Source organism: Zalophus californianus, chromosome 15 (genome assembly GCF_009762305.2).
Source record: "Zalophus californianus isolate mZalCal1 chromosome 15, mZalCal1.pri.v2, whole genome shotgun sequence".
Lineage (NCBI taxonomy): Eukaryota > Metazoa > Chordata > Mammalia > Carnivora > Otariidae > Zalophus > Zalophus californianus.
Window position 1 is genome coordinate 57,299,252 of NC_045609.1, and position 14,049 is coordinate 57,313,300.

The following is a 14,049-nucleotide window of genomic DNA, read 5'->3' on the forward strand; positions in this document are numbered from 1 at the left end:
TGATTCCTGTTCTGGGCTCTGAATGAGAACGGCGTCTGTCTGATCAGTAACTGTGCTTATGACAGTGTGAGGCCTCTGGGTTTCTGAGACTGCAGGGCAGTGGGCCCCAAACTAAATGGTGTCCGGCTGCTGTTCTTTTCGGGGTTCACGTTCCACCTATGATCTGTCTTCTCCCTGGTAGCAGTCACTTCCTTTTTTCCTTTCCCCACTTAAAGAAAATGTGCTTAGATATACATAATATATGCTCAGGTATATAGTTCTGTACAGTAAGTACAATCACACTGCCGTGCAGCCATCACCACCATCCATCCCTACAACTTTTTCATCCTCCCCAGTGGAAACTCTGTCCCCATTAAACACAGACTCCTCATTCTTCCCTCCCCCAGCCCCTGGCAGCCGCCATTTTGCTTCCTGTCTCTATGAATCTGACCACTCTGAGGCACCTCATGTAAGTGGAATGAAGCAATATTTGAACGTTTGTGTTAGGCTTATTTCACTTAGCGTAATAGCTTCAAGGTTCTTCCATGATGTAGCATGTGTCAGAATTCCCTTTTTAAGGCTGAATAACTTTCCATTGTATGTCTATACCACATTTTGTTCATTCATCTGTCAGTGGACACTTGGGCTGCTTCCACCTTTTGGCTACTGTGAATAATGCTCCTGTGAACATGGGTGTACAAATTGGTTTGAGTGCCTGCTTTCAGTTCTTTTGTGTATATATCCAGAAGCGGAATTGCTGGATCATATGTTCACTCTAGATGTAATTTTTTGAGGAATTGCCCTACTGTTTTCCTCAGCGGCTGTACCATTGTACATTCGCCCCCAGCAATGGACAAGGGTTCCAGTTTCTTCACATCCTCACCAATAATGCTTGTTATTTTCTGGGTTTTTTTTTTTAAAGATTTTATTTATTTATTTGAGAGAGAGAGAATGAGAGATAGAGAGCACGAGAGGGGGGAGGGTCAGAGGGAGAAGCAGACTCCCTGCTGAGCAGGGAGCCCGATGTGGGACTCAATCCCAGGACTCCAGGATCATGACCTGAGCCGAAGGCAGTCGCTTAACCAACTGAGCCACCCAGGCGCCCCTGTTTGTTTTTTTAAAAAGATTTTATTTATTTATTTGAGTGAGAGAAAGAACAAGAACACAAGCAAGGGAAGGGGCAGAGGGAGAGGGAGAAGCAGACTCCCCACTAAGCAGGGAGCCCAACGAGAGGCCCAATCCCAGGACCCCGAGGTCATGACCTGAGCTGAAGGCAGACGCTTAACAGACTGAGCCACCCAGGCGCCTCTGCTTGTTTTTGATAATAGCCATCCTATTGGGTGTGAAGTGATACCTGATCGTAGTGGTCACTTCTTGACATTCCATCTACGGGGCTCAGATAGCAGCCCCTCCCATTTCCTGGGGAAACAGAAGGCTGGGATTTTTAGAATCGCACCTAGAGCAAAAGTATATGAGCTCATAGTGAAGCCTGAGGGGCCCTCCAGGGAGGGAAGCACAGGAGCTTGTGTGGGTGAATTCTGTGACATCTTGTCTGGTCAGTCAGAATTTGGCTTGCTTCTGGGTTTCTAATTAGGTGGTCGATGGCTGGGTTGGATGGAGGGATGGATGGATGGGGCTTCCAATTAAGCGAAGCAGGTCTGTGTTGTTACAATTCATCTGGCTCCCAGAAAATGTTAGCACTGTCTTACTTGGGGTGAGCACCAATTTTTTTTTTAGCCCCCTTTTGCATGTGAGAGATGTAGGACAGTGGTTCAGATGGGAGCATGTAGGGTTGAGTTTAGGTAGGGAGTGACGGTGACATGGTAACATGGTGAATTTGCTACACAAAGCCATGTGCTTCTCTCTGTTGGGGACAAGATCTCCCTGCTTACTGAGCTCACAGGGAAGAGGGAACGAGCTCAGTGTGCACCTGTACCTCTGACCATCCCCAGCCCCTCAACTCCTGTCACTCATTGTCAGGCTGGAGCATCTTCTGCTGGGTATGGGGTGGGGGGATGGGGCTGGCTCCTCATTTGTACCTGTCTTCTCAGGGAGGCTGGCACCAGAGTCCAACCTAGGCAGCCAGCCAGTCACCAAGCAGCCTAGATCTTAGAGGACTCAGAGTTTTGTTGTTTTTAGGGCTGGAAGAGATACACTTGGCAGCAGCTCACCTTTGCTTGGTGTTTACCGTGTGCCACGAGCATCACGTGCAGTATCTTGGCTAATCCCTACAACCATCCTATGGGTGGACACTATTATCACCTTTTTACAGATGAAGAAATTGAGCCCTAGAAAGGTAACATCTCCTGCCTGACGCCATGCAGGTTGTAAACAGCCAAGCCAGGACTGGAACCCAAGCGGTCTGATCTCAGAGCCTGAGCTTTTGGCTCTTGTATAGTTTATCTTCGCTGGGCAGGAGGACGAGAACACATGGTTTTCGTATTTAAAGTGAGTTTTGAATTTTAGCATCTTTAGGCACCTTGCTAGGCCCCTTCAGGCAATCATCTCATTTGATTGTACTCATTTTACCTATGGGAACATTTCTACCCATTTTACCTATGGGAAAGCTGATGGTCAGGAAAGTAAATTGATTGCTGGGGGTCCTGAGGCTGAGGAGAGGCAGTGCTAGAGCTCAGGTTACGTAGTTTGATTCAAATTCTAGTGCTCAGAGCTCATTCTCTTGTGCTGCCTTCCCCCACCTCATGAAAAGGAGCCTGAAGTCTGCTATAAAGCCTGCAAAGCTCCAAGGACTGTAGCCACTCTGCTCCCTTCTCTTTGCTGTTCTCTCCTCCTTTAATTTCCCAGCCCCCAAACTACAGCCTATACACCCCGGAGCCACGTGAATGCATTGTCCTGGAACAAGTGCTTGGCACTTAGTAGATGCTCAGTAAATTTTTGTTGAACATTGTTTGAGGGTTGAGTGTGCTGGAAGCAGTAGAATCTCAGCCAAGATTGCATTCCTAAAGAGAAATACGAGTAGAATGCAAATACCATTGTTTCCTCCTTCTCCCAGAATGAACTTTTTTAAAAAAATATTTTATTTATTTATTTAATTGACAGAGAGAGAGAGAGAGACAGCGTGAGAGGGAACACAAGTGGGGGGAGTGGGAGGGGGGCGAGAAGCAGGCTTCTGGCCGAGCAGGGAGCCCAATACGGGGCTCGAACCCAGGACCCTGGGATCATGACCTGAGCCAAAGGCAGTCGCTTAACCAACTGAGCCACCCAGGTGCCCCCCAGAATGAACTTCTACTTTCTAACTCCCAGATGCCAGAGACTTGAAGAAAAGAATGCCCCGGCTCTGCAGACTTTGAATTAGTCCCAAATTCCCAAGGGAAAAGAGGCACTGGAGTCCTGTTAGCAAAGTGCTTGGTGGATCAGGTGTCACCCTTTGTAATTAATAAGACTAATGATTTCTTGCTTTGTTCAGCATTTTGCAGTTTTTTTTTTAAAGTGTTTTCACAAGTATTATATATGATTTGTTCCCCCATAGCCATCCTCTTAGGTAGGCAGGGCAGAGATCATTTTTCCCATTTTATGGGTGAGGACACTGAGATTCAGTGAGGTTGCTAAGCTGCCCAAGATTATTGACAAGTAAGTGGTAGAGAGGTAGGAGCCATGGGAGGCGATGGCTCCACTACTTTCTCCCTGTGGTGAGAAAGCCTCAGGTCAAAGTCTCAGTTTCCACATCTGTAAAATGGGGACAAGAGTGGGGTCATTTAGGGTAGTCAAGGGCTCCATCACACAAGTGGTGATGTGTGTGAAGTGATGAGCACTGTGCCCACACCTAGCAAATGGCAGTGAGTTGTTAATGGCAATAACCAAAACCAAGTTCGTGGTTACTTTGGGGACTTGTATTCTACTAACTTTTGGTCAGCCCAGAGTGTTGGGAAGAGCAGAATGTAGCCTCCCCTGCCCCCACCTCGGAAATCTGCTCCCAGCCACTCTCTGGCCCTTCCCCTAGAGTCAGAGTGTATAGCAAGGGCTGACCATGAATTTCTCTCTCTCTTTTTTTAAAGATTTCTTTATTTTAGAGAGAGAGAGCGCATGCACGCACAGATGCATGCACGCAAGTGGGGGGAGGGGCAGAGGGCGAGAATCCCAAGCAGACTCCCTGCTAAGCAGGGAGCCATCTCATAACCCTGAGACTGTGACCTGAGCCGAAAACCAAGAGTTGACTATTTAACTGACTGAGCCACCCAGGTGCCCTCAGACCATGAATTTCTTTTGATTTGCAAAATCTAGGATCTTCCGAACAGGACATTTATAAGATACCATTTTTCTTTTGGTAGCAGATAATTATATGGACAATATGACAAGTATTTTGTTCATTTAATATCCATTTGATTTTATAATTCCAACTCTTCCAGTTCATTAACTATGTAACCTTGGGCAAGTTATTTTGGATTTTTGGGCCTCACTTTCCTCATCTGTAAAATGAAGATAACAGTACCTACTCTGTGGAGTTGTCATGAGGATTAAATGAGTTAATGCACATAACATGCTTAGAATGGTGCCTGGGACATATGAAAATACTCAGTAAATGGCAGTTACTATTATCACCATGCTTGGCACTGTAAGCTGGCTGTCCCCAGCCTTCCTCTTCCCCCCCGCCCCAAGTTGAGATGCAAGGCCAGTGAGGTTCCTACACAAGGCCTAGCTTCCTCTGTATACCCTGGTTATCTACCATTCTTGTAATTCCACTCATTTATTCAGGAAAGCAAATCGGAAGCAAGTTGTGCAAGAGTGATATTATTATAGAGATAGCCTTTAATCTAGCTTCATTTTTAAAAATGTGAACCTTTCACAAAAACTTGAGAACTCTTGTTAGTTACAGATCTCTTGCCTCTACCCCTGCCACCCCCCCCCCCCCCCCACATACTCTGGCTGATTCTAGCAACACCCAATGGCTGCTTTTCTGGGCTGTCTCAAAACAGATACAAACATTTCTTGCTTGGTAGGTCAAGGCTGGGGAGTGCCCTCAGTGTGCTGTGGCTCATTTTTGCCTTGGCAGAACATCTCTGGGTCCACTGGGGCTTCCTTCCTAGAGCCCAGCACATTTCTCTAATATGCATTGTCAACTGCAGACACCTCCTTCGTGAGCTTTCTTGGAAAGTGATCAGCATCCACAGCAGAGCCACTTTTCTGCACTTGATAAACAGGTCCCTGCAACTCAATTAAAAAAAAAGTTGTTTTATAGTTATTATATACTATTCTTTATTAAGCACCAACTGTGTGGCAGGCACTGCCATAGGTATTTAACATACGTCTCATCTAGTCTCCCTGATAATTCACTGGGAGGTTGTCCTCATTTTAGGGGAGAGGCTCAGTGATATTAACTGTTGTATGCAGGGTCACACAGTGAGCAATGGAAGATTTTGGATTCCAGGCCACTGTTTTAGATTCCCAGCTCAGTGTGCCTCCCATGAGGTACCTAGCTCATTGTCAATTTCAGCCAAGGGCTCACTGGGCCCTAAACAGGTATAGCTGGTTTATTGACGTCATTGCCACCCATGAGTAGCAAATAGTCTGCTTCTGCCAGTTCTTACACTACACATCCTGAATGTGCCAGAAAGTGTACTTCAGGGGACAGCCAAACCTTCATGTGTTTGTCCCCCCTGCCCCCTCTCTCCCGCCCCATGCAGTGTCTGCGAAACAGACCACACTGTCCTCTGTAAGATGGGATATCACACATGGCACTGATTTATTTACTTAGCGAAAGTACTGTGTTCCCCCAAAATAGACTGTCACGTGGCACGGGCGTTTTCATTTCTCAAGACCTCACATCACTGACTCAGTACCATTATCATTATTGAAATCAGTACCATTTATTAACCTACCATGCATGCATTCAGTATCCTACCAGGTCTTTGACACCAGCATCTTCCATTTTCACATCAGCCTTGTAAGGTGGGCGTAATGACCTCCCTTTTCCAGAGGAGGAAACTGAGGCTCAGGGAGGTTTAAGACCCTTGCCCATGAAAGTGGAGGAACGGTTATTTGAATCCTAGTAGTTGTATCCCAGGGACCTATACCTTAAGCACTATGGGAAACTGCCTCCAAATATTCAGTACTTGTCCCAGGCCCTGGGTTAGGTGCCAGGCACAGCAGGAAGAGTTGGTTCCTTTCCTCAAGGAGCTCACGGTGTGATGGACTCAATAATACTGGAGCTTCTGCGATTGGGTTCCCTTTTTTCCAAACTTGTTTCTTTCTGGCCACACCCGAGTGGGAAGGTCCATAACACACAGTGCCAAGGGTCCATGGGGAGCTGGTGATGCTCTGCAGAGCGGGGTTTATGTCCCAGATGTCTCTATTTGCTCTTTGTCCTTCTTCCCTCTCTGCTGTCACATCAGGTTCATGGAACCAAGCTCACCTGGATCTTGCCAGTGTGTTATTCCTGTGTGTGGCCTGGCCCAAGACTGGCTGCAGAGGAGAAGGGAGGCCTTACTTGGCTGGGAACTTACTGCTACTATGGCTTTTTATAAGGCCCCAAATGATTTTTTTTTAAACATTCACATGGTGCATGCAGTGTTATCTGGGCCCTCTCCCTGAGGAACAGGATGGGCAGTCTTTGGAGTCAATGGCAAAAGAGCTACACTGGGCCCGTTCATCTGCCGCTGACCCCTCCTGTTTGAAGCTGAGCCTAGCTCTGTCCTCTGTAACATGTGTCCCATGGAAGATCCAGGGCCTGGATGTCTGGTTTATTGCTGACCATCAAGTACTTTTATTGCAGCCTTAGGCAGAGGTGCTCAGCCTGCCACTTTTGACTGCACCACCCCTCGGGCATTTGTCTATGCCAGGGTCCCTGGCCCATAGGAAGTGTCTAAGGAGAGATTTCAGCCTACTGGCCCTGTTCTCCATAGTCCAGTGCTATTTTAGGTACGGATGGATAGGGACCTCTTCTATAGGCTGGGTCCGGGGCCTCTCAGTTTTAGAGATGAAATGATCTCTTTTTCAAAAGCTGTGGGGTTGGTAGACGTGCTCAGAATCTTTCCTGCCTTTTAGAAGAGAATTGGCACTAATAAGGAATTCGGCTGGAGAAACTGGTTCAGGGAGGTCAAGCCACTGGTCTGTGGTCTGTCCTGTGCAGTCAGAGGTGGAGCTGGTATCACACCCAGGAAATCTGATTCCGTTTCTCATGTCTTTTTCTTTCCCTCTTGCTTCACACCTGTGTCCACATTATACATACATGTCTCATCATCCATGACAGCTTCTGGTCAGTCTCGGGAGGCAGCAAAGACAAATTGAGATATGGTACCATTTTAAGCAAGACATACAGTGTAGACACGCAGAGACAAAGGCAATGTGTAGACATTTTAGAAAGAGTTCAGATGGGATAGGGCAGTAATTAAGGGTAAGTGAGGAAAGTTATAGAAGGGTTAGTGATTTGAGTAAGGAGTGCATGTTGGAGAGAAGCAAGTAATGTGATTTGCCTTATTGTGGAAGTTGTGTTTATGTAAAAAGTGTGAACAACACCAGAAAGCCCACAGAAGAAAATCTGCACACTCCCACCACCCTGTGAGAGTCCCCATTCCCATTTGGTGTTCATCCTTGCTTGCTTTTGTATTTATTTTAGGCAGCAGAATCAAAGGGCTGTGTACCCCAAGGTTAGGGAAGGTCTCGAATAGTGAACGGGGAGTTTAGATCAGAGGGGGCCTCTGCTGGTCCCCGCACGTGGGGTGCAGATGAATGACGGGCTTCGGGTGCCCGCCATCTGTGAGCAGGCGGGATGGAAGCCTCCGATGAAGCAGGGGCTCCCCCCACCCCAGACTTGGGACTTAGTTTCATCACCCACTGCACAGGAGTCTCCTGTTTGCTCCTGGGGGTCAAGGGAAAGAATTTCTCCTGGAAGGCTTGCTCCCGCCCCCCACCCCCCAGGCCACAGACTCCTCTTTTTCCTATTTACCATCCAGTTTCTTCAGCAGAGCTCTCTTCCCTGGAGTTGGGGATGCGTAGCCAGTTTTGCCACACCACAAAGCCTTGCTGCTGCGTGAGGTCATTTCAGGGGAGAAACTATATATAGCAGAGGACTAGTATCAGGACAGCTCCATACTGTTCGGGCTGCTTCGTATTGCCCTTCCGCCCATCTAGCCAGGGTGACCTCAGACTCCGCGCCAGCTAGTGGGCACCAGGTTGTGTCTTTAGTGCTCCCTCCGTGTTCCTTGGCCAGTGCTCAACCACACAGGACCAAGTGCTGGCCCTCCTCAAGCCCAAGAGCCTTTAAGGGAGCAGCCTTGAGAGAGGGGCAATGGGAAGAGTCCGGGGGCCAGAGTTCCCTCCCAGCTCTGCCTCTTGGTGCTCAGCTTGGTATATATAACAAATAGGTGCTACGCTGGTTGACGCCAGGGAGACTGGGGCCCCAAGAGGTTCCATTGAAGTCGTGGGGTCCTGCAGAGCCCACAGTTTGAAAACCACTAGGCAGGACCACCCTCTGGGGTTTCTTCCACGGGTCCGACCTTGTGATGGTCTCTGGCATCAATGAGCCATCAGTAGGGGTGCAAACTTTGTGACCTCTTGGAGATTCTGATGGTTATCAGGGGTGGACTGGGGGCATGGTAGAGGGACAGAAATGTCGGGGAGAGTTGTTTCCAGTGGGGCAGATGGGGATAGCACAGAGTTTGTGGATCCAGTCTGACTTGCTGGCCTGCGCTGCCGTAGGCTGTTTCTCTGGCCTGCTCCCACCTGCCTTTCCTTTCAGTGATGGTTTGTCCCAAAGAAGAGATGAAAATGAGGTTACAATGCACTTCAGGCAAGGAAAGTGCATTTAATTTAAGTTGCCTGGGGCTGAGTTTCACATTTTATATGTGGAGTATTTGTAGAGTACTGAGGTGCCCCTGGTGGAAATCAGAAAGCCAGGATCTGGAGCCAGTTTTCCTTCATTCAGCAAGTTTGTCGAGCGCCTACTTTGCGTTCCTGGAGAAGCATAAAGGAGATCCCAGCTGTTGTAGGACCCCTTGATTGCAAGTAACAGAAACCAGCGGAATCTAGCTTAAACAAAAAAGGTGATTTATTATAGGGTTTCAGGGGGGGCAGTGCTCAGGACCCCACAGCAGGATTGCTGCCTGGCCTTAAGCAGGAATTGGAAAAACCTCTTTAGGATCTTCTTCTCTCAACTCCATGTCTCTTTGGCTTCCTCTCTCCACAGCCCATACAGCCTCAAGTGTTCCTGTAACAGTCCCAGCCATACTCAGAGGGACTCAACTATCCCAGCCCCAAGTCCAGATTCCCAGGGGAGCATGTCCAGTTGGCCCAGCTTGGTCCACTGAACTCCAGCCGGGGGATGGGGGTCACATGTGACAAAACCTATCTGGGAGGGGCCATTCCTGACCCCTTATAGACTCAAGGCAGCTCCAGAAGAGGGGAATTTCTTTTTTTTTTTAGATTGTCATTTTCAATTTTAATATTTTTCATCCAGTACTACATTCTACATATATGTACCTTCCATTTGCAAATCACTGTATAAAATGAATATATAGCATTCTCTTTTTTTTATTATGTTCAGTTAGCCCCTGAATAGTGCATAGTTTTTGATGTAGTGTTCAATGATTCATTAGTTAAGTATAAAAAGTATAATACCCAGTGCTCATCACAGCACATGCCCTCCTCAATACCCATCACCCTGTTACCCCCTCCCCCCACCCTCCTCCCCTCTGAAACCCCCAGATTGTTTCTCGGGGTCCATAGTCTCTCATGGTTCATCTCCCTCTCTGATTTCTCCCCCTTTGGATTTCCCTCCCTTCCCCTACGGTCCTCAGTGCTATTGCTTATGTTCCACATATGAGTGAAACCATTTGATAATTGTCTTTCTCCGCTTGACTTATTTTGCTTAACATAATCCGAAGAGGGGAGCTTCTGAGCTGCATCCATAGCTCTGAAGCTGTTGGTTCTTCCAGGCCTTGGTGAGGAGCTCTGGTCCAGGGAGGGAAGCAGGCGTATGTGGAACACCTACTAGCCATCCAGGAGACAAAGAGGTGACCCTTGGCAGAGCCTGCTTGTTGCCGAGTATATCGCTCCTCCAGTTGGGGCTGTCAGGAGGGGACAGTGCTCCCCAAGCTGGTATGGACAGACACACAGAGCAGAGGCCCCTCCAGGTTAGCTCAGGGAAGAAGGGTTTGCTGGCAGGATCACGGCAAGGCAGCTGGCCTCAAGGGAGCTGGGGCTGGAGAGCAGTCAGGAATGGAGGCAGCTCTGTCTTTTGGGGGCTGGTGGCCTCTCTGCTTTCATCTGAGCATCTGCTCTTGGCTTCCCTCTCTGTAGACCCAGCCTTCTCCTCTTACTCATCTGCTTGTTCCATGACTGAGCACACCAGTGCTGAGTTCTGGCAGCCTGTGGATTTGATTCTCTGGGTCACGGGGCCACCCAGGTACAGGCCGCAGGTGCAGGGCCTGATCACACAGGATTTGAGCCTGCCCCTTTCAGGGCTTTGGGTGGGACGAGCATTAAGAAACAGTCTCCTGCAGGGGCGCCTGGGTGGCTCAGTCGTTAAGCGTCTGCCTTCGGCTCAGGTCATGATCCCGGAGTCCTGGGATCGAGCCCCGCATCGGGCTCCCTGCTCCGCAGGAAGCCTGCTTCTCCCTCTCCCACTCCCCCTGCTTGTGTTCCCTTTCTCACTGTATCTCTCTCTGTCAAACAAATAAACAAAATCTTAAAAAAAAAAACAAAAACAGTCTCCTGCAGTCAGGGGACGCTTATGGACACTGGAGAGTGGAGCCTTGAAGATGGAAGAGAGGAGGGGCTTGGCAAGGCAGACCAGCCTGAGCTCAAGCAAAGATGCAGGGAGGGGCTGGGGGCAGGTGTGTGCTTCGGGGAGGGGGCCGTAAGAGGTAAGGCCTGAGAGGCCCCTTCGAAGCCGAGCCGTGGGGCCGGGGTGTGGAGGTGATGGGGAGCCCCTGAGAATGCGTGACCAGAGGGATGTTGGGGTCTTGAGAGGGTACTCTACTCTGGATCAGAGGCTGAAGAGGATGGCTAGGGAAGGGATGGGGCAGGACAGAAGACAGAAGCCAGCTAGGAGGCTGGCAGTGCTCAGGCAGGAGGGAAGGCACGTTGGCAGTGGAAGTGCCAGGGATACGGAAGCCCCTTTGAAGAAAGAGCTTATGGGGGACAGGTTGGCTGAAGCAGAGGGAGGGCCCAAGAGGCGCAGGCAGGGGGTGGGGGCATTGGGGAGGGCAAGCTCTTTGAAGGAGAGGTTGTTAGCCTTATGCAGCAACACTGCTGGAGTGCTTATTGTTTAGGTTGGAAGAACTGAGGATATTTAAAGCAGAAAGGGAAGTCCCAGGGTAGAGGAGGAGACTTCTGGAGAATGGGTCCCAGGCCCACCAGCTCTGCTTCTCAGGAACTAAGACCCTGCCCACGTTGCCTCAGCTTCCTCATCTTCAAAATGGGAACAGTATCTGCCCAGGCCCCTCCTAGTTTTGTAGGGAATGTCCAAGGTTATGTACATGACCATGCTTTGTGCTCAGGAAAGGCTCACATAGTTGCAGGCAGCCTTGTTACGATTGCTGCTTGTGTGACAGCCTGCACGGTGACCCCCCCTGGGGGGTCAGGGAGCCTTCCTTCCTGGACCTGGGACGACGTGACCTGATCCGAGCTCCCATAGCCAGCTCAGACTCCCTGACTCCAAATCACCTGGGGTAGTGTCGAGAGCAGCCCCCCCTTTCTGGAACTTGAGTCCGGGGGTACCTGAATGACTGGTTAGGGCTAGGATGAGTTCACTCACCCCCACTGACTTCCAGCATTCCCCTGATGGGTGCTGTGTGTGTGTAGAGCCTAAGCCCAACGGGCAGGCCTGAGGCTGAACCCTCTCTTCAGAGAGAGAGAGAAGAGGCAGTGGGGAAGGGGGCGGCTCTGGGCAGACTTAACCCCTGCACATGTCAGAGTGGAACTGTAAGGGGATTTCTCCCCTGGGTGGGCCTTCTGGGCCTCTTCCCTATAGGGAAAGCCATGGAGCACTTGTTTCAGAGTTCCCAGGAAAAGGGGAAATGAAACCTGCATCCTGTTTTGCCGCCAGCCTAGTGAAGAGGACCCAGATGGCGGAGGTTGATGGTGGCAGTAACCTAACTGGTTGAAATCCTGGGGCCTGTGGAGTTGGGGGAACAGAGAGAGCTTGAGGAGGGGATCCGAGGTCAACCCGGGACAGAGCCTGTGGCCTTCCTGTTGTGTCCCAACCTTTCTTCTCCCATTAGTGCCCAGCAGCCTGGTTCTTTCTTCCCAGCTGCCCCTCCGTCAGGATTGACCCAGCTTCCCCTTCTGCCCACATCCTGTGGTCTTCCTGGCTTCCTTCTGGCTCATCTGCAGCTTCCAGTCTCCGGGAAGGGAGCTTCCTGTGCCCACCCGTCTTTGATTTGGGTTTTTCACCCCATACTTTCTCTTCCTCCCCCTCCAGCCCCTTTGGCTGTTTCCGGTCATTTCCCTCCCACGGAGCCCCTGCTGGAGTCGCCTGCCCTCCCCCTCCCTACCCAAGCCAACTCTGTACTGCGCTGCCAGCTCCGTTCCAGTCCAGGCCCCTTGGAGTATTACTTTTCTTAAAACGCAGCAGCTGTGCATTTTGCTGGCCTGCCCAGCTGTTCTTGTCCTTGACCACAGAGGTCATGTCATTTGTGACAATAAATAGGAAACAAGAATGAGAGGGCTGCCAGGTGCCTCTGGGCTGCCCTTCCAGCTGCCTGCATTCCTGCTGGGAAACAATACTAGTAATCCAAATAGTAAAGCTCACATTTATAAATACATTCTGTGTTCGCTTATCATTTTCCAGATGCTGTGCCAGACATTTTACACATATTATCTCATTTAATCTTCATCCTGACCTGGTGAGGTGAGTTGAATTGTCACCCTCTCACAGCTAAGGAAAATCTGACATCACGAGCCAGAATTCATGCGGGTCTGACACCCAGGCCCATGTCTTTACTGTGGCGATGTATCTGCCTCCGACTGGAGGGGGAGAGGTGCCATGCAGCCAGGGACCCCCACAGCCCGCTTCAGGTTCTTCTTTCCTCCAATTGCCTGTTGCAACTGGTAACTAGTCCACAGAAGGAACCCTTGTGGTGTCTGTGCTTTGTTTTTCTTTTCTCCATACCCCAAACAATGAAAGACCTTCAGATGGTAGGGGTCCTAGTATATCTCTTTACTGTGGACTCCCCCAGACCAATGTCCCATTTTATAGCTGGGAAAATGTCTTCCTAGTCTTAATTGGACATCGTCCTAATAAAGGAGCTTCAAAACTAGAAGTAAATAATAGCCTAATCTCTCGACTTTCCATCTGATGCTCTTTCCACTTAGATCCTGTTGCCATTCTATTCTGAGAGTGCTAGATATATGCCCCAAAGTTTCCTCTTCTACACATTCTTTATTGACTTAGAACATTTCTACTCTTTGCGGTAGGCCCTTTGTGTTCTATTCTTGTCCATGAGAGGTGATTGTCAATGAAAAAGAGAGCGAGAAAAAGAATCAAAATCTCTGGGGATTAGGGTAAATATGAAGTTTGAAAAAGCATATTCAGTATCACAATCACATTTTAGGTTTAGCAGAAATACAGTGTTTTTAAAATGTAAGCTATTGAAAGTGGAGTTTGACAAAACACTTGCCTGATGTGATAGTAATTCTCAAGTGGGAGATGGCACAGTTTTGGGTAGGGGTGTGTATATGAAGACTGTGTATTTATCAAAAGGGGGAGTGTGCTTAAAAAGGCTGAGAAACACGGTCTTCCAATAGGAGACCGTAGTATCCTGTCTTTCTGTGTCCTACGGTCCTATTGGTACTTACTGGAGGGCTCTCAGGATGATGTGCACTATATGGGGGGATCCTGCCTGTCTTGTCTTAGTTGAATCAAACCCTCTTAGGGCTCTGGGTGGCCTACCCAATGGCCTCGCCACTCACTTCCTGCAATATGCCAGATGAACGTGATATGTAGTGTAGAGGCCTAGTCCTGGAGAGGTCAAGGCTAATCTGAAGCACATAGTGCCAAAAAGCTCAGATGTGCATTGAGTTTCTATATGCCAGGCCCCATGCTTGGCCCAGGGTATGCAGCTGCATAAAACAGATGTGGCCCTTGCTCATGGGACCCACAGAGTAGTAGGC

At 49.2% G+C, this 14,049-nt stretch overlaps 1 protein-coding gene across 1 annotated transcript in view; it reads left to right on the top strand.

Annotated features, from left to right (window-relative positions):
* Positions 1 to 14,049, top strand: part of UBTD1 (ubiquitin domain containing 1) — a 55,376-nt gene that overhangs the window by 7,628 nt on the left and 33,699 nt on the right. The window lies entirely within an intron of this gene.